The following is a 20,745-nucleotide window of genomic DNA, read 5'->3' as shown; positions in this document are numbered from 1 at the left end:
TCTCGTTGCCTCAGCAACATGATGTGGTAGGACAGGAAGCTAGAAGGATCCTGAGTCATTAGTGACTTCCTGGAGAATTTTTTTCAACCTGTAGAATTCATATTACATTTAAAAATGGCGCGTTATATGGTCACTTTAATCAGATTTCTGTTATATGCAGTTGTAGTGCAATCCTGGTGAATCATGAAGGATAAGAAGAAGATTTTTAAAATGTCTAAAGAAAGAAAATATAAAAACCTACAAAGGAAAAAGGCACAGGTTGCTTTCACACTTCCAACTAGTAACAACAAATGTGAAAAGATAATGAAATTTCTTCCAAACTTAAGGTAAATCATTTTAGACCTAGAATTACATAGTCAATCAACTATCAAACTACCAATCAAGAGTAAGGGCAAAATAAAAACATTTCCCATTTCTGAAGGACCTTTTTGAGGAAGTTACTTAAGGATGTGTTCTGGTAAGTAAGGGAGGAAATTAAAAAAAGAAGAGTAAGACATATGATCTAGGAAATAATTGATGGATATATAACCCAGACATCCCGGTGGATGACAAATATGAGTCCGGGTTAGGAGCCAATTGTCAAGAAAGGAATGAGAATGAAGGGCATTGATCAAGTTCCTACGGGAAAAAAAAAAAGTGGATTACATCCAACTGAGAGCGCCATGATTAAAATATTGAATTCCTTTGAGTAGGTGGTAAAGAGTATACTCATCTCTCTGGGACACAGGGGTGGTCTAACAATATAAAGGAAGGCAATTGAACAGGATTATCATAAACCCAAACTAAATTCTTTCATGTTGTTGAGTAAATGATGGAGTGTAAGAAAATAAAATGTATTTGATTTTTATGCTGGAAACAATCTCCTTTTACCTGGGTCTATGGATTGTGTCATTGAACTTAATGAAAAGCACTTTTTGGTCCTGAGTCCAATAATAATAGTTTTACGAAGAATATTAGAAGTGCTACTTATTGATTTTCTACATTTAAAATAAATTAATAGGTAAAGCACAGAAGACTGAGCTATAGTTACAGAATAGCATATGACAATGTAAAAAGAGCATATTGCTTTCAGAAGTTAGAATGTGGAAAAGAGTATTCCCCTGGGTGGCTCAGGCAGTTAAGCCTCTGACTTTGGCTCGGGTCATGATCTCACAGTCTGAGTTTGAGCCCTACATCGGGCTCTCTGCTCTCAGCGGAGAGCCTGCTTTGGCTCCTCTGCCTCCCTCTCTTTCTCTGTCCCTCCCTGTTTGTGCTCGTTCTCTCTCTCTCTCTCTCTCTCTCAAAAATAAATAAAAATATTTTTTTAAAAAGTGGGTGGAAAAGGGAGAAGTAATAAAAAGAAGAATGGGGCACTCACATACTCTTTTATATAATATGGAATTGCTAGGCATGGATTATAAATAGTAGAATAAGACATGCACTGCAACTTAAAATGATCATTCAAGGGGCGCCTTGGGTACTCAGTTGGTTGAACATCCGACTTTGGCTCAGGTCATGATCTCCTGGTCAGTGAGTTCGAGCCCTGCGTTGGGCTCATAGCCTGGAGCCTGCTTCAGATTCTATGTCTCCCTCTCTGCCCCTCCCTCATTCATGTTCTGTCTCTTTCTCTCTCAGAAATAAGTACACATTAAAATGGTTATTCAATAATTTAAAAGCAATGAGAATAAGAGCTAAAAGTAGTAATGCAATTTTCTCAAAATTTGGGAGGAGGGCAGGGCAACATTTGGTGGCAATATAAGTGACACTTCAGTCCTCACCTTTTACAGTGATGAGTCAATAAGTGTTGTTTACAGATGGATAACAAAGTGTGGATGTATATGTATACCCGTTTGGAACTATGAAAGTAGCAACCACAAAACTAAAGTCAGAAATCACTTTTGGCAAGTGAGCTTTTGGGTGAGACAGGAGACTTACTTTTTACAAAAGAACGTTTCAGGTTTTGTTTGTTGGACAAAAGCTGATATTACTTTGAATATGATGATGATGATGATAATCAACCTGAAATAACTCTAATTTCACTTCTGTAGTCTTTGGGTAGAGATTTAGATATGAGTAATATTGTTATGTTTTTGTAAGTAGTGACAATCTCATTTTTAAAAAGCTATATGTGAGAATTGGAGTTAAGATGCTTTTAATAGACAGGTTTGTAGGAATAGGGCTATTTCACAAGAAAAGAAACCTTACCCCATTAACCAGAAAATAGTGACAAACAATTGTGACATGTGACATGTACTTCCCCAATTACCTGTTACTTGGTTTTGGGAGTTGCTTGATGAGGAATGTAATCATTTCCATCACTATTTTGTTGCAGGTGGTGGCTCTGATGCTCTCTTTCCAGCTGCCCATGACTATGTTTTGATAGTCTCTCACTTAATGTCTTCAGCTCCTGAGAATCTTTACAAAGCATGTCTATCAGTTTTCTTAGCATCCAGTATATTATTCAGAATCCATTTGTTAAGGTACAAGGAAACATGCCATCCTTTTGAATATCACATACTTTTTTTTTTAAAGCAACAAAATCCTTGATAGGGAATAAATGACAAATAGTCATGTATGTCTAACGCTCACACCTGAAACAGTTGTGTTCCTTTCCCGAAGACTTTCACAGTGTCAACAGCAAGTCATGTTTACTTGCTGCTAGGTTTTAAGGATGACAACTGTGAGGAGTATTGGCTGGCATAGTTCATCTTTGGCCCAGTGAGGACTCCCCCAGAGGTGTCCGTGTTTACAGATTGTTCTATAGTCTGGTTATGAAATGGGGGAAGGTAGTTCGAGTAATGAGGCAGCCTAAAGTCCAGGACCTATCCTGAATAGATTCAAGTGGTCTTTAGCATCTCTCCCTTGGATGGAAAATTACAAAATTTCAAGGTCGTTATTATAGTTTACTCTTTGGCTTTTATTTATGTTATCTTGGAAGCCCATGGACTTTGACGTTCAGAAAATGAGATCTTTTAAGAAGAGTCTATCTTCCTGAAAAGAGAAAGAAACACTTCCTCTATTTGAGAGAAATGTAACCCAATTTTTTGCAGATAGGAAGAGAAAGTAGAATAGGTTTTATTTGGTGAATTTATCAAAGAGTAAGTTCTGGAGATTGGAGATTCAACATTAGTTGCTATCCCCAGTGTGGCTTCCATTTAATAATGAATATAGCCACTTAGATGTAAAATACTGTAACAAATAATTGGTACATATGTCAATTTTTATGTACTCAAGTATATAAAGTAAATTCCCCCATGTATAATTGTCAAATAAAAGTATGTACTTTTATAGGTATTACTAGACTGTACTTAAGGAAGCAGCAATTAACATTTCCATAGATTTATGAGATTGTCTGGTCCCCATGATCACACACAGTGTGTTACCAAACATTTTGATCTCTTCTAATCTGATAGGTAAAAAATTATATCTCAAAGTAGTCTTAATTTTCTTCTTGATATAAGCCGGGCTGAGCATCCTCTAGGGTTTTGATAGTATCCTGTCTCACATTCAGGTGCTTTATCCATTCTNCTGTAGGGTTTTCTATGTAGAGTATCATGTTGTCTGTGAAAAGTGCAAGTCTGACTTCTTTGCCAATTCTGATGCCTTTGATTTCCTTTTGTTGTCTGATGGCTGATGCTAGGACTTCCAGCACTATGTTAAACAAGAGTGGTGAGAGTGGACATCTCTGTCGTGTTCCTGATCTCAGGGGGAAAGCTCTCAGTTTTTCTCTGGTGAGGATGATGTTAGCTGAGGGCTTCTCATAGACGGCTTTTCTGATGTTTAATTAAGTTCCTTCTATCGTGACTTTCTCGAGGGTCTTTATTAAGAAGAGTTGCTGTATCTTGTCAAATANTTAAATGTCTGGTAGACTTCCCCAGGGAAGCCATCTGGCCCAGGGCTCTTATTTGTTGGGAGACTTTTTGATAACTGATTCGATTTCCTCACTTGTTATGGGACTGTTCAGGTTTTCTATCTCTTCCCGTGTGAATTGTGTTAGTGAGTGTGTGTTTAGGAATTTGTCCATTTTTTCTAAGTTGTCCAGTTTGTTGGTATATAGTTTTTCATAGTATTCCCTGATAATTGCTTGTATTTCTGAGGGGCTGGTTGTAATCANTGCACACTTGAGAAGAAAGTGAATTCTATAGCCTCAGGATGTAGAGTTCTAAATATATCTGTCAAATCCATCTGGTCCAATGTATCATTTAAGTCCATTGTGTCTTCATTGATTATCTGTCTAGTTGATCTGTCCATTGCTATAAGAGGAGTATTAAAGTCCCCTGCTATTAGCACGTTCTTATCGATAAGAGTGTTTCTGTTTGTGATTAATTGTTTTATATATTTAGGTGCTCCCATATTCGGTTCATACACATTTATAATTGCTAGCTCTTCCTGATGGATAGATCCTTTAATTATTATATAATGCCCTTCTTCATCCCTTGTTATTGTCTTTACTTTAAAGTTCAGCTTGTCTGATATCAGTATAGCTACTCCAGCTTTCTTTTGACTTCTGTAGCATGATAGATATTTCTCCATCCCCTTACTTTCAATCTGAAGGTGTCCTNTCCTACTTGTAGTAGTATTTGGGACTCTCCACCATGTGTACTTTGGCTTGTTTCTTGAGGTAGCCTTGGAAAAGAAAACAGAAAGACAAACACACAGGGAACAAAGGCACACAAACACACAGACAATCCAACAAACACACAAACTGAAAGGGAAAATGGAAAAGAAAAAAGAAAAGAGGAAGGAGGGAAGGCGAATAATAAGAAATAAAAATACATAAAAAAGAGAAAAAGAAGAAAGAAAAGGAAAAAAGAAGAAACCCAGTAGACAAAGAACAGTCTAAAGCATGTAACCCGATTTCCCAGCTACAATAAAATAGCCGGGTGTATGCAGTGCTGGTGGAAGAGCAGAGAAAGAGAGAAATGACAGGGTGGGGATGAAGCGAAATTGGAAATGAAATGGGCAGGCAGAAGGAATAAGAGGCTTTTTTCAAAGAGCGAAAGAGTGGAATATGGTTGGAGAAGAGGCGAAAGAAATGACAATGATGCTATCCAGAGAAAGTATATAGTCTCATGACTCCAGAGAGAAAGAGATGAAAAGGTAGGTAGGTATAGAATTTACATCTAGAGAATGGATTAAATGTGACTGTTTAAGCAAGCCAGTGACCAGAATTAATCAGGGTAGTGCATCCATGTTGGTCTTGCCCAGGCTCTGGTAAAAAAATAAAGGCGGGGGGAGGAGGGGCAGCTCTCTAGCAGGGATGGGCGTGGTTTTCTCCAGTGAGTCCCAGGGGTGTCCTGCCTTGGTGGTTGTGGGGAGAAGAGTGGCGGCGCCCCAGTCCCTTCTTGAACCAAGTGTTGCAACTCACCAAGCCAGGCCTTGTTTCCAGATCTCAGTCCGCGTGCCCCATTGAAATTGCCCAAAATATAAAGTCGCAGGCCATCCCCTCAGAGCAATTTTAAGCCTCTCGCCTTCCCCCTGGGGATCGAGCCAGAAGCCGCTGCTCCCGTCTCCTCCAAGTTGAGCTGGCGAGTGAGGAGCAGTTTCACCCGGGGTCGCCTGGGACCAGTGCGTCCCACCTAGGGTCAGCTGGACAGCAGGAAACCGGGTCCCTCTGTGTCCCATCGCCCGAAATATAAACTCGCAGCAAATCTCTTAGAACAGTTACAAGCCTTTTGCCTCCCTCCTAGGGATCCAGCCGAGCCAGAAGCACAAAGGTGTGGCTGCCCCATGTCCCCTCCAGGTCGAGCTGGCTCTCAGGGAGCAGTTTCCCTGGGGGTTGCCTGGGACGAGTCAGATGGAGAGCAGGAAACCGGATCCCTCTGTGCCCCAAGCAGAGGTTTTTCTCTTCTCCAGCGACAGGGACAGTGTCTTGAGAAGTTTTGGCCACTCTTTTTTTCCCCCCTGGACTCACTGTAGCTCCCCACAGAGGGGGATCCCCCCTCCCTCTGTGACTCTGGTCCCAGCCCGATTTTATCTTCCCCAGTTCGCACTCACGCTATAAGGTTTTCTCAGCGGACTCTGTCTCCTTTTCCTCCTAAACTCCTGGATTCTGTAAGGGCTCCTATGGCTTCAGGCCTTCTCCGTGTGAGATATGGGAACGAGTGAAATGTACGGAGCTCCCCAGTTCTCTGCCATCTTGCCCTCTTCCCTCTCAGAACCACTGCTTTTAGATAGAGCAAGTGGAGGTAAAATAGAAGACTCAGGTAAAGAATATGTCAAACATCACTAAGACTTTTTGCCCAAGAAGCAAAAGAAAAAATGTATAAAAAAACCACATCAGGTGGAAGAGTCAGATCAGGTTTGGGGAAGAAAGGAGGTGGGAGGAGAGGAGAGGGAGGTAGGTGAGGGAGAGGCAGAGCTGTTTGGGCTATTTTTGTGGTATTCTGCGGGTTTCAGTCATGAGTCTGCACTTTTAGGTGAAGATGAATTTGAGGCTGAAGCTGCTTCCAAACTCTTCTCAACCCAGGGTTGTCCTGAATCAGCAGAATGGAGTGACCAGCAGGGTAGGCAGCCATGATGAATTTGCACAAAATATTCCAGGAACTATTGGTATCAAAGATGTTAGACATATAAAGAAATAGAAATATAAACAAGAAAGAAATAGAGCAGCTGCATTGGAAATGTAGAGAATGAGAATGTAGCTGGTAGCTTTGATGGCCCCCATGTGAGCCTCCATGCTGGGGTCCCTGGACCCAGGGGCATTGCCTTCCATGTGTAGGGTGTGTCTCTTGAGAGAGATGATCAGCAGGGTGGCTGCAAAGATGAACATGATCAGAGGAATGAAGATCCCCAGGTTATAGAGCAGAACCAGGTTGACCACATTGGTCTGAGTGAAGTATTTTTTCTTAGTGGAGTTGGGAGAGGGGATAGAAGATTGTTACGATACATGGTGTTGATGTCATTGGAGAAGAACACACTGTAGCCCAAGGAAATAAACACTCAGAGCCACAGAAGCCAGAGCATCAGTCTGGAAATTCTCCATTTCAGCTTGAGGAAAATGGTGTGGGAGAAATCAGCAACCTTCATGAAGTAGAAGAAGCTGAGCCAGCAGCAAACCAGAGACTACAATGATTTAAGAACATGGAACTTTGAATGTATCATATATAACGTCTTCATTATAAAAATATGGGGATGTTGAGCTGAAGGTAATTTCTAGCATCATGAAGCTTTAGAGAGCTATTTCTCTAAAAAGAAAACAGGATTCTGCCTTATTGGAAACTGCCTTATTTTTAATCCATTCAGCTGCATTTGTAGCCATGATGAACCCATTTTCAATGATACCAATGGTACATTCAGTGCCTGTAACTGCTAAAACTGAGAGGATGTGAAATGGTGACAATCCATTATTTGCAGGATTGCAGGTTTTAGTCATCCTGAGCTGTTACCCCTGTTTGGTGTCTGGAGGAAAATGTCTCTCTAGCATTTGATAGATCCTTGATAGCTCCCATTATTCATGTCATAGGAGGAAGCCTCTGAGGCATCATTTCCAAATTCACTCCATTTGTTTATCTCAGAATTATTAGCTCTAAATCTGGAGATGCAAATGATGGAAGGATTTGCTTTATAATCCTCTTTTGTGTCCATTTGGACTTGTTGGGTTTTTTTTAATTTTAAATTTTTTATTTATTTTTAAAATTTAATCCAAGTTAGTTAGCATATAGTGTAATATTGATTTCAGGAAGAGAATTTAGTGATTCATCACTTACATATAACAACTAGTGCTCATCCCAAGTCCGCCCCTTAATGCCCATCACCCATTTAGCCCATCCCCCTCCCCAACACCCTGCCAGCAACCCTCAGTTTATTCTCTGTATTTAAGAGTCTCTTATGGGAGCACCTGGGTGGCTCAGTCGGTCAAGCGTCCAACTTCAGGTCAGGTCATGATCTTATGGTCTGTGAGTTCAAGCCCCACACCAGGCTCTCCACCATCAGCACAGAGCCTTGCTTTAGATCCTCTGTCTCCCTCTCTCTGCCCCTCCCCTGCTTGCTCTCTCTCTCTCTCTCTCTCACTCAAACAAAAATATTTTTAAAAAAAAAATCTTTTAGGGATGCCTGGGTGGCTCATTTGGCCAAACGTCCGACTTTGGCTCCGGTCATGATCCCATGGACTTGTTGGTTTTAGTTCAATTATGGAGCCTAGGAAGGACTTGAGTAGATGCTGCTTTATATACATTTTTTTTAATTTTTAATTTTTTAAAAAAATCCAGGTTAGTTAACAGATAGTGGAATAATGATTTTAGGAGTAGAATTTAGTGATTCATCACTTACATGTAACAGTCAGTCAGTGATCATCCCAACAAGTGCCCTTCTTGATGCCTGTCACCCATTTAGCCATCTTCCACCCAACATCCTTCCTTGTTTTCTAAGAGAGCAACCCTTAGACACAGAATCCAAAACAGGCTCCAGGCTCTGAGCTGTCAGCACAGAGCCTGATGCGGGGACCGAACCCACAAACCATGAGATCATGATCTGAGCTGAAGTCAGTCACTCAATCGACTGAACCACCCAGGCACCCCTATTGTCTTATGTTTCTATTTTCCTTTACAATTTCCTTTAAAACTTTTTTTTTGAATGGGTAAAACATGTACATATTAATAAACTTTTTGAGCACATATTGTATACCAGGCACTTGGGTTACAGAGTGAAACACAGGAATCCTATCTCAAGAAACTTTAAAGATTAGAGCCTATGGGTATTAAAATTTTTTAAGGTTTTTTATTTTCAGTTTACTTGTTTTTTTGAAAGAGAGAGAGAGCGGGAGAGAACATGAGCAGGGGAGGGTCAGAGAGAGAGAGAGAGAGAGATTTCTAAGCAGGTTCTGTGCTGTCAGTGCAGAGCCTGATCCGACGCAGGGCTTGATCCCACAAACCTATGACCTGAATCAAAATCAAGAGTTGGACGCTGAACTGACTGAGCCACCCAAGTGCGCCATAGATATTACAGTTGTAAAAGGTATGTGCTCTTAATGACATAGTATGTTGGATGGTTAGCAGGTCTCTGAGGCAGCCTGGATGGTTAATAATCAAGTTGACTGCAATAGTTAAGCAAAGGACTCAGATGAATGAGGCCAAGTTTTCAGTACAGATGCCCGTAAATCAGCCTCTCTTTGTTCCTGGTACAGCTAATCTCAGTTACTGATCTTGTAAACGATTACCCTGACAGAGGAAAAGGTAATACAAATAAGTCAGACATTTTTATTCAATGTGTGCATAGTTTGAAGAGTTGTATTTATATATAGCTTTTTATTTTATTTATTAGAAAAATAATCCTGTTCACTTTCCCCTCCCCAGCTCATTCCCCGTCTTCAGAAGAAACCATTTTCAATTCGTTTACCCATTTCATGTGATATTTTTCTCCATGTCTCTAAATAACATACCTATTGTGCTACCTCTTGATTTTTCCCCCAGTTTTGGTCATTTTCTTTTGACTTCCCATGATGCAAGATGAGGACTTAGCTCTATTTCACTGTCCACACAGCAGCTTAGTACAGCCACACTCACCATTCCTTCTGTCCCTGATGCCTCCCATATGTTTATATTATGATAATGGTTAATACAATGTCCAATATTTACATTACTCTGACTATGCAAATATAGTTTGTAGTTGAGCCTCATGTGATACCCTGTGATTACTTTTTGTTTTATATGCAAATTTTTGTTCTCCCTAGAGCAACTGAAAGAGAATTGTTGCTTAGTTTTTTATGTATTTGTCATCAACTCATTCCAACTTTGATCTTGATTTTCCAAATTTTTTTCAATATGCTCAGCCATTTCAGATATTCTATATCTTGTAGACGTAACTAGTTGACCCTTTCTACCTGCTCCAAACTGGACCAGTTCTCTGGAGGCCTGGTGTACATTTGCCATTTTAGACTCTCCCTTCTCTTTTATCCTGGTGAGTCTCTTTTCTTTTGTCTTATGGTGAATTCCCTGTTGTCTGGTTTTCTTGGTTTAATCCCTTAATTTGGTGGAGCACATACCCCAGTAGCATTCTGAGAAAGGGTGCATGGGAGATACATTTTTTTTCAAATTTGCATGTCAAAAATATCTTTATTCTAACTTCCCAACCAATGGTATGGCTATGAATTGAATTCCTGCAGGTGTTGCTGTTGAAGAGTTTAATCGCAATTTTGTTCCTTTTCCTGTAACTTACATCTCTTTCTCTGGAGTCAAAAAATATCTTATTTTTATCCACATTATCCTGAATTTTCATGATAATATCTTTTGCTGGATGTCTATTTTACTAACTGGACTGGGATTTCAATCTGGAAAATCACATCTTCCAATTGGGCAGCATGTCGATTTTTAATTTATTGATTCCTTTTACTTTTTTCCTCTCTTCTTTCTTTTCTGAATTTCTAATATTTATGGTTGGACTTTAACATTTTTTCGTCTCTTTAGCATTTTATTCTAATTTCTGAGAGATTTCCTTGACTTTTTCATCCAACCATTTCATTGGATGTTTTCATTTCTACTATCATAATTTTTTAAATTTTTATTTCTTTCTTTCTTTTTACGAATAGCTTATTGTCAAATTAGTTTCCACATAGCACCCAGTGCTCATCCCCACAAGTGTCCTCCTCCATGCCCATCCCCCCCCACATCCATCAGTCCTCAGTTTTTGTCAGCATTCAAGAGTCTCTCATGGTTTGCCTCTCTCCCTTTCCCCCACCATTTCCGCCCTTCTTCTCCCCCTTGTTCCTCCGTCAAGTTCCTCCTAATCCTCCTATACGTGCAAACATATGATATGTGTCCTTCTCTGCCTGACTTATTTCACTCAGCATAACACCCTCAAGGTCCATCCATGTTGCTACACATGGCCTCTACTATCATATTTTAAACTTCCATATGTCTCTTTCTCCCCCTTTCATGTTCCTTTTTAATAATGTCCTGCTCTTGCTACGTGTATGAAGGTGTTTTTTAATTGTCTTTTGAAGTTTTCATCTTCCAACATACTATTTCCTCTAAGTTAATGCTTCTCTTTGATTTGGTCTTGTATTTCTTGGTAAAAACTTTCAGCAACTCTCTGTTAATCTTTGGATGACTGTTTCTTTATGAGTGAGTCTCTCTTAGTTTTTGGATTTCTGAATATATTTTAATTTGTTCTTATTTTATTAAGAATTTGACTAGGTAGGGGCGCCTGGGTGGCTTAGTCGGTTAAGCGTCCGACTTTCGCTTGGGTCATGATCTCGCGGTTCGTGGGTTCGAGCCCCGCGTCGGGCTCTGTGCTGACTGCCAGCTCGGAGCCTGGAGCCTGTTTCAGTCTGTGACTCCCTCTCTCTCTGACCCTCCCCTGCTCACGCTGTCTCTCTCTCTCTCTCCTAGAAATAAATAAAACATTTAAAAAAAAAAAAAAAAGAATTTGACTAGGTAAAAAATTCTAGTTTGACAGCTGTTTTGGATTTGTTAGTTTCTTATTTCTGGTTTTCATTATTGTTGATGAGAAATATACTGCTATTCTTTAGTATTATACTTTTTTGTTGTATCTTTGATAGTTTTAAGATTATCTCTTTTTAGGGGTGCCCGAATGGCTCAGTTGTTAAACATCCAACTCCTGATTTCTGCTCAGGTCATGATCTCACAGTTATAAGATGCAGCCCTGCATAGGGCTCTGCGCTGAGCATAGAGCCTACCAGGTATTTGCTCTCTCTGTTTCTCTCTGTCCCTCCCTGACTTGCACTTTCTTGCATGCTCTCTTGCACTCTTGCAAAATAAAAAAAGATTATATTTTTAAATATTCTGTATTTTTCTATTATGTGGCTAGTCAGGACTTTTATTATTATTAAAAATTTTTTAATGTTTAGTTATTTTTGGGACAGAGAGAGAGACTCTGGAGGGCCCTAAATATGGTATTTTATACATTTTTTAAAACTGGTAAACTTTTAGCAATAATAACTTTAAATACTGTCTTTCAGACTTTTCTTTCATTCTCCTCATTAGGAATTTCTTTTTTTAAAAAAATTTTTATTGTTTATTTATTTTTGAGAGAGAAAGATAGAGTGCAAGTGGGAGAGGAGCAAACAGAGACACACACAGAATCCAAAGCAGGCTCCAGGCTCTGAGCTGACTGCAAGATCATGACTTGAGCTGAAGTCAAGGCTTAACCAACTAAGCCACCTAGGCTCCCCTGGAATTCCTATTAAACCTTGTTTCTCTTTACAGTTACTGCAAGATTTTAATATTCTTGTCTCCTTAATCTGCATTCCATTTAGGGTAGCCATATAATTTATCATGCAAAGGAGACACTTTTGGGAATGAAAAAGGGCACTACAGTAATTAAAAATTGTATGATTACTAAATCTGAATTTTTTGGCTAAAATTTTTTATTATTTCTTGGTAGACTTGGAAAATAGATCTATTCAAAAATATTTTTTAAATGTGGTGGGGTGCCTGGGTGGCCCAGTTGGTTAAGTGTCTGACTCTTGATTTCGGCTTATGTCATGATCTTACATTTGGTGAAATCGAACCCTGCATCAGGCTCTCTGCTGACAGTGTGGAGTCCGCTTGGGATTTTCTTTCTCCCTTTCACTCTGCCCCTCCACTGCTCGATCTCTCGCTCTCAAAATGAATAAATAAGCATAAAGAAAATAATAACAATACGGTGCCCTGTTGGTAGGAATGCAAATTGGTATAGCCATTATCAAAAATAGTATGGAGTTTCCTCAAAAAATGAAAAATAGAAATACCATAAGATCCAGTAATTCCACTGTTTGGTATTTATCAAAGAAAATGAAAACACTAATTTGAAAAGATATATGTTTCCCTATGTTTATTACAGTATTATTTACAATAGCCAAGATATCTATCAATGGATGGGTAAAGAAATTGTGATATATATACATATAATGCAGCCATATAAAATAAAATGAAATCTTGCCATTTGTGGCAATATGGATGGACCTAGAAGATGTTGTGTTAAGTGAAATAAGTCAGATAGAGAAAGACAAATATCATATAATTTCACTTTCAGAAATAGTCTTATAAATACAAAGAACAAACTGGTGGTTGTCAGAGGGGAAGGGGGTAGAAGGGCGGGTAAAATAGATGAAGGCTTTTAAAAGGTACAAACTTCCAGTTATAAAATAAATTAGTCAAGAGGATGAAAAGTACATCATAGAGAATGTGGTCAATAACATTGTAATAACTTTATATGGTGACAGCTGGTAACTATACTTTTTATGGCAAGCATTGCATAGCATATAGAATTGTGGAATCACTTTGTTGTAAACCTGTAGCTAATATGACACAGCATGTCAACTATACTTCAATTAAAAGTCTTTCTATGTTTTGGCTATTGTTCATAGAATGAAATCTGGCCATTTGTATCAACATGTATGGAACTTGAGGATGTTATGCTGAGCGAAATAAGTCAGCAGAGAAGGACAGATATCATATATTTGCACATATAGGTGGATTAGGAGGAACTTAACAGAGGACCATGGGGGAGAAGGGGAAAAATAGTTGGGGAGAGGGACATTTCAACATGAGAGACTGTTGAAAGCTGAGAACAAACTGAGGGCTGATGGGGGTGAGGGAGAGGGGAAAGGGGGTGATGGGCATGGAGGAGGGCACTTGTTGGGATGAGCACTAGGTGTTATATGGAAAGCAACTTGACAAACTATTTAGGGAAAAAAGAGTCTTTCTAAAAACCATATATCCTTGATCTCTAGAGAAAACTAAAAGTACTTTCTTGTGCTGACTAATTTAACATTTAAAAAATGTAAATAGACAACTTTTCTGTTATAACTTCATATACTTTAATGAACTTTTTAGTCACATTTATTTCCAATACCATATCACTGATACTTTTCTGAATAACAAGTTTTTCAATACCTCTTATTATCTCTCTTATCCTCATAAAATTACCTGCAGTGTTATTCATAGTTGCATTTTATGGCTAATGCATTTGAAATTGTTAACATCTCCAATGGACTCCTCTTTATTAAGGAAATAGTCTTTCCAGGTGTTAAGATAATTAGTACATGCTGAGAAAATTCTGTTAAACAGATGATATTCTCAATACTAACTTTTTTTGGTTAGAGTTATGTAAATATATTAGTTTCCATCCCAAAAAACTTTCTTCAAAATATTTTACAAGATGAAATTCAAATACATTTTCCCTATACATGTTTCTTCTGAATTTTAAATCCTTCCAATTTAAAATCCTGCATAATTTTCAATTTAATTTCATCATAACATTATAATACAGAATATACATTTATCCAATTAAAAATAATAACTCCATCAAAATATTTGTTCTACAAGTTGAGGTATTTTATTATTTATTTGTTTGTTTGTTTATAGATGTTTATCTATTTTTTAGACAGAGAGAGAGTGTGCATGAGCAGAGGAGAGACAGAGAGAGGGAGACAGAGAATCCCAGGCAGGCTCTGAGCTCTCAGTGGGGAGCTCAGCAGAGGGCTTGAACTCATGAACTGTGAGATCATGACCTGAGCTGAAGTTGGATGCTTAACCAACTGAGCCACCCAGGCGCCCTGAAATTGAGGCATTTTAAAGCACAATTTTTAAATTTTAAAATTAAGCTTTCTGTACCATTGAGCCCTTGTGGTTTATTTTGTTTAGTTTCTTTTTCTTTCTATCCTTACTTGTGTAGGGATAAATGTCAATGTTTTCCTATTTATGAATTGTTTTCCAATCATTGTAATTTACTAAAAGTTTTAAAACGGAAACGTTTTTTGTTCCATATGTTCTAATACTTGGATTGTTGGGGCACCTGGGTGATTCAGTTCTTTGAGCGTCTGACTCTTGATTTCCACTCAGGTCATGGTCCCAGGGTCATGGGATCGCACCTGCATTGGGTTCCACACTGAGTGTTGAAGACTGTTTGAGGTTCTCTCTCTCTCTCTTTCTCTCTCTCTCTCTCTCTCTCCCCCCTGCCCTCCTCCCTCTGCTCCTCTTGCCAACTTGCTCTCTCTCTCTTTCAAATAAAAACAACAAAACAAAAACAAAACAACAACCACAAAAAACCCAAGAAACAAAACTTGGATCATGTAATTCCCTCTGATTCAACACAAAATGTAAAGTAGTCTCCCCTTATCAGTGGGGCATATGTATGAAGACCCCCACTGGATGCCTGGAACTGCAGATACTACTGAATCCTGAATATGCTATGATTTTCTTAAACATCTACACCTGTGATAAAGTCTGATTTATATGTTAGGAACAGCAAGAGAATAACAATAATAACTAATAGAACAGTTACAACAATGTACTATAATAAAAGTTCTGTGAATATGGTCTCTTTTCTCAGAATATCTTCTTGTACTGTACTCATCCTTTTCATTCTTGTGATGATGTAACATGATAAAATGTCTACATGATGAGGTGAATGACAGTGTTGTGATGTAGCTTTAAGCCTCTATTGACTTTCTGACAACATGTAAGAAGGATTTTAGTTGCCTGTGGATAAATGAAACCACAGAAAGCGAAATCGAGGATAAGGGAAGGCTACTGTAATCAGAATTGACAGGAATTGTTTACCAGAACATTCAATATAATTGTGGTAAACTTAGGTTCATCTATAAAACAGTTCTTCAAAGATTCAAACATACCTAAAGTATGACTAATGAGAGGAAGCAGTGGGAGAAAGTGTGTAGTGCCATGCTGAAGTATTTTTTGGTATCCAGTAGAAGACTCATCATACAAATGTTGTAGGCAGCTATTCTGCTTATATTAAAAAAATTTGTAAAGCTTGTCAACTACAGCTTCTATTTTGATTGGTAAAATAGGTTCACTTGTTTGAACGCTATTTGTTGTTTTTTTTTCTTAAATAGTTTATTGTCAAGTTGCTTTCCATGTAACACCCAGTGCTCATCCCCACAAGTGCCCTCCTCCATGTCCATCTCCCCCCTTCCCCTCTCCCCCACTCTCATCAGCCCTCAGTTTGTTCTCAGCATTCAAATGTCTCTCATGGTTTGCCTCCCTCCCTCTCCCCAACTATTTTTCCCCTTCTTCTCCCCTCGTTCTCTGTTAAGTTCCTCTTAACAGAGGGACGTATAATCCAGCTATACGTGCAAACATATGATACCTGTCCTTCTCTGCCTGACTTATTTTGCTCAGCATAACATCCTCAAGTTCCATCCATGTTGCTACACATGGCCAGATTTCATCCTTTCACATTGCCGTGTAGTATTCCATTGTATAGATAAACCACATCTTCTTGATCCAGTCATCAGTTGATGGACACTTAGCTTCTTTCCATATTTTGGCCATTGTTGAGAGTGCTGCTATGAACGTTGGGGTACATGTGCCCCTATGCTGAATGCTATTTGAATTATGCTTGTACCACAAACAATTCCGATTTTCTTTTTGTTTCACAGATTTCTTTTTTTTACTTAAAAATTTTTTAATGTTTATTTATTTTTGAGAGGGGGGCATGAGTTGGGGAGGGGCAGAGAGAGAGGGGAACAGAGGATCTGAAGTGGGCACTGACAGCCTGGTGTGGGGCTCGAATTCACGACTCAACTGTGAGATCATGACCATGTCTTCCACAAGACATTGTGCTCTACTAAAATTTGTACTCATATTATGAACTACCAAACAATTTTTATTTTCAATCTTTACCTTTTTAAATGGGTTTGTAGCACACACCAACATGTGAGCTATTTCATCTTCAAACAGAAAGGACTTCCAAAATCTTTACTTTTTTAATTTATTAATTGGGCGAACACAATCTATTATTTGAATTAACTGATATTTCTATTTGAAAGACTAATAAAACTAAGGTCATATTACTGGGAATTTTCTTCTAATGGACCTGGCGTGAATGGCTTTCAATTCCTTTTTGGTATATGCACAAAAAACATGAAAATGTAAATGTTGGCATTTTACTTATTCCTTTTTCGTTTGGATACCTTTTATTTCTTGCCTGATTGCTGTGGCTGTGGATTCCAGTGCTATGCTGAATAGAAGTCATGAGAGTTGAAAATCTTTGTATTGTTCCTGATCTTAGAGGAAAAACTTTGATTTTTACTGTTGAGTATGATGTAAGCTATGGGCTTGTCATGTATGGCCTTTGTTATGTTGAGATATATTCCTTCTATACCCAATTTGTGAGTGTTTTTATGATGAAAAATTGTTGAGGTTGGTCAAATGCTCTTTCTGCATCTATTGAGATGATCATATAATTTTTATCCTTCATTCTGTTGATGTGGTGTACAACAGTTATTGATTTGTCTATGTTGAATTATCTTTGCATCCCAGGGATAAGTCCATTTGCTTATAGTGTATGATTCTTTTGATACCCTATTGAATTTGGTTTGCTAGTATTCTGTTGAGGATTTTTGTATCTATGTTCATCAGTGATATTGGCTTATAGTTTTCTTACAGTGTCTTTGTCTGGCTTTATTAGACTAATGCTAGCCTCACAAAATGAGTTTGAAAGTGTTCCCTTGTCTTCAAATTTTTTAAGAGTTTGAGAAGGATTGGCATTAATTCTTCTTTATATGGTACAAGTTATCAGTGAAGTCATGTAGTCCTGGACTTTTCTTTGTTTTGATTACTTATTTAGTCTCCTTACTTGATATTGATCCCATTCAGATTTTCTATTTATTTGTTTATTTTTAATGTTTTTGTTTATTTTTGAGAGACAGAGAGACACAGAACATGAGTGAGGGAGGGGCAGAGAGAGAGGTAGACACAGAATCCGAAGTAGGCTTCAGGCTCTGAGCTGTCAGCACAGAGCCCAACGCGGGGCTTAAACTCACAAACTGTGAGATCATGACCTGAGCCAAAGTCGGATGCTTTACCGGCTGAGCCACCCAGGTGCCCCCAGATTTTCTATTATTCAGCCTTGATAGATTTTATGGTTCTGGGAATTTATCCATTTTCTTCTAGTTTATTCAGTTTGTTGGTATATACTTGTTCATGACAGTCTCTTATGATTCTTTATATTTCTGTGGTAATATTTGTAATGTCTCCTAATTAATTTCTGATTTTATTTGGTCTTCTCTCTTTCTTAATCTAGCTAAAGGTATTTGACCAAAATGAAAGGTCATTCTCTGCTGAGAGATATGAAAGAAATGTACCTTCTACAGATGTACATTAATGTCATCTTTAGGTCTAGCCTTTGAAAAGTAACAACTAACTTCTGAAGTAGATTTAGGTCTAGGGTTTTCATGTAGTCAGCGATATTATATTATAGTCTGGTAAATGACAAGCATATTTATCATCAACTTTCTTGAGAAATAAAAATTGAGTTCTTAATTTTTTATTATCATACAGTTTTTATTTTTCAAACCTACTTATGCCAACAGATTTATCACTCAAAAGTCAAATTATAAAGGAAATAAGTAGTTGTAGATTTAAACACACACACACACACACAAATGCAAAGTACCATATCAGGAACATTCATTCAGACCACTCTCTCCATGCTCTATGGTAGGACTGCTCAGTCTCTATTTCTGAAATTCTTTTCGTCTAAGCTATGACCTCTCACTTTCTTCATTGTTCTCACCAACTGGTGGCCCGCAGGCTTTATGCGGATCTCAAGCTTTGCACTACTTGTGGGTGGAGCTGGCATTAGCACCACCTTGTTTGCCTTTTTAGTACCTTCTGAGGCTGGAAGCAGACAAGGGTACCAAGCCACTCACTAATGAGGGCACTTTGTTTTTGCAGTAAGTTCCCTGGACATTGTCTTTCAAAAGAGGTATTAGACTCACTGTTTCTGGAATGTGTAGGGAAAAGCCAGCTGCGTTTTTAGTGGAGCATCTCACATACTATTAGAGAAGACCTGGGCAGAAGTGGGAGTACTAAGTGGAAGTACCAAACCCATCCTGCATGTTTTAATGCAATTAAGTAAAAAATTTAAATATGGAACAAATGATCAATTGCACAGTGTGCTAGAGCAAAAGGCACAAACTAGTATGTTCTTAGAGCTCTTCTCTAGCTCTAGATGAATTCTTCAACACTATCTTCCAATTTACAAATATTTTACTTATTGGTTCCATTTCAGTTTATTAGTTTTTCTTTGCATCTTAAAAAGCTTCAGTGAGTATATTTTTCCTTTGCAAGGTTTCTAATTGGTTACTTCTCCTTGATCCCACCACCTTGGGAACATGACCTGAGCTGAAATCAATAGTTAGACACTCAACTGACTGAGCTACCCAAGTGCCGCAGCAATCACTATTCTTTTTTTTTTAATTTTTTAACGTGTTTTATTTATTTCTGAGAGAGAGACAGTGTGAGCAGGGAGGGTCAGAGAAACAGAGAGGGAGATACAGAATCTGAAGCAGACTCCAGGCTCTGAGCTAGCTGTCAGCCCAGAGCCCGATGCGGGGCTCGAACCAGTGAACCGTGAAATCATGACCTGAGCTAAAGACGGACGCTTAACCGACGGAGCCACCCAGGTGCCCCAGCAATCACTATTCTTAAACACCCTGAAAATTTTATCTTNTGTTTTTGCAGTAAGTTCCCTGGACATTGTCTTTCAAAAGAGGTATTAGACTCACTGTTTCTGGAATGTGTAGGGAAAAGCCAGCTGCGTTTTTAGTGGAGCATCTCACATACTATTAGAGAAGACCTGGGCAGAAGTGGGAGTACTAAGTGGAAGTACCAAACCCATCCTGCATGTTTTAATGCAATTAAGTAAAAAATTTAAATATGGAACAAATGATCAATTGCACAGTGTGCTAGAGCAAAAGGCACAAACTAGTATGTTCTTAGAGCTCTTCTCTAGCTCTAGATGAATTCTTCAACACTATCTTCCAATTTACAAATATTTTACTTATTGGTTCCATTTCAGTTTATTAGTTTTTCTTTGCATCTTAAAAAGCTTCAGTGAGTATATTTTTCCTTTGCAAGGTTTCTAATTGGTTACTTCTCCTTGATCCCACCACCTTGGGAACATGACCTGAGCTGAAATCAATAGTTAGACACTCAACTGACTGAGCTACCCAAGTGCCGCAGCAATCACTATTCTTTTTTTTTTAATTTTTTAACGTGTTTTATTTATTTCTGAGAGAGAGACAGTGTGAGCAGGGAGGGTCAGAGAAACAGAGAGGGAGATACAGAATCTGAAGCAGACTCCAGGCTCTGAGCTAGCTGTCAGCCCAGAGCCCGATGCGGGGCTCGAACCAGTGAACCGTGAAATCATGACCTGAGCTAAAGACGGACGCTTAACCGACGGAGCCACCCAGGTGCCCCAGCAATCACTATTCTTAAACACCCTGAAAATTTTATCTTATCTTAGTTTGTGTTCCCTCTGGGGCAGACTTTGAGACAAAGATTTTATTGGAAGTGTTTTTTAGTTTTTTGGAAAATTTAGGAAACATACGCAGGGGAATGTGTGTATCGATATGCTCAGGGGAGCATAATAAAAGGTACATTATTAAGCCAGTTGTCAGAGTGGAAGACAAGCCTAATCCTGAGGGAAATCTCTGGCAGATGGTTAAAACACACGATTCGTAAGTACTACAACCCAAAGACATAAGAACTTGGGTATATCCATGCCAGTGTCCACGTCACTGGCTGAGGGTTGCTCCTCAAGGTTTTGGTGTTCCCATCTCCACCTTTCCAACCTGCCATGTGCGTGGACTGAGTTGTCTTCCATATTTCTGAAAGAATCTCACCAGCAAAAAGATACAGACTATGATATTATGATTTATGACATATATTTGGTCATTCGGATGACCAAAATGTATTTCTAATATATATTTGGTCTTTGTCCATCCACCATTTGTGGCTCACAGATCCTCAAACCTTTAAAATTTCCTGTGATGAGAGTGATAAAGGTTTTTTATTA

General features: G+C 38.6%; 1 protein-coding gene and 1 pseudogene across 1 annotated transcript in view; one reads left to right on the top strand and one right to left on the bottom strand.

The window, feature by feature from the left end:
* Nucleotides 1–20,745, top strand: part of LOC144242995 (olfactory receptor 6V1-like) — a 309,970-nt gene that overhangs the window by 232,756 nt on the left and 56,469 nt on the right. The gene's annotated exons all lie outside the window — the stretch shown is intronic.
* Nucleotides 6,375–7,141, bottom strand: LOC144242987 (taste receptor type 2 member 39-like; annotated as a pseudogene).

Source organism: Crocuta crocuta, unplaced genomic scaffold, assembly GCF_008692635.1.
Source record: "Crocuta crocuta isolate KB4526 unplaced genomic scaffold, BGI_CrCroc_1.0 scaffold128, whole genome shotgun sequence".
NCBI lineage: Eukaryota > Metazoa > Chordata > Mammalia > Carnivora > Hyaenidae > Crocuta > Crocuta crocuta.
This window is presented reverse-complemented; position numbering and strand designations above follow the sequence as displayed.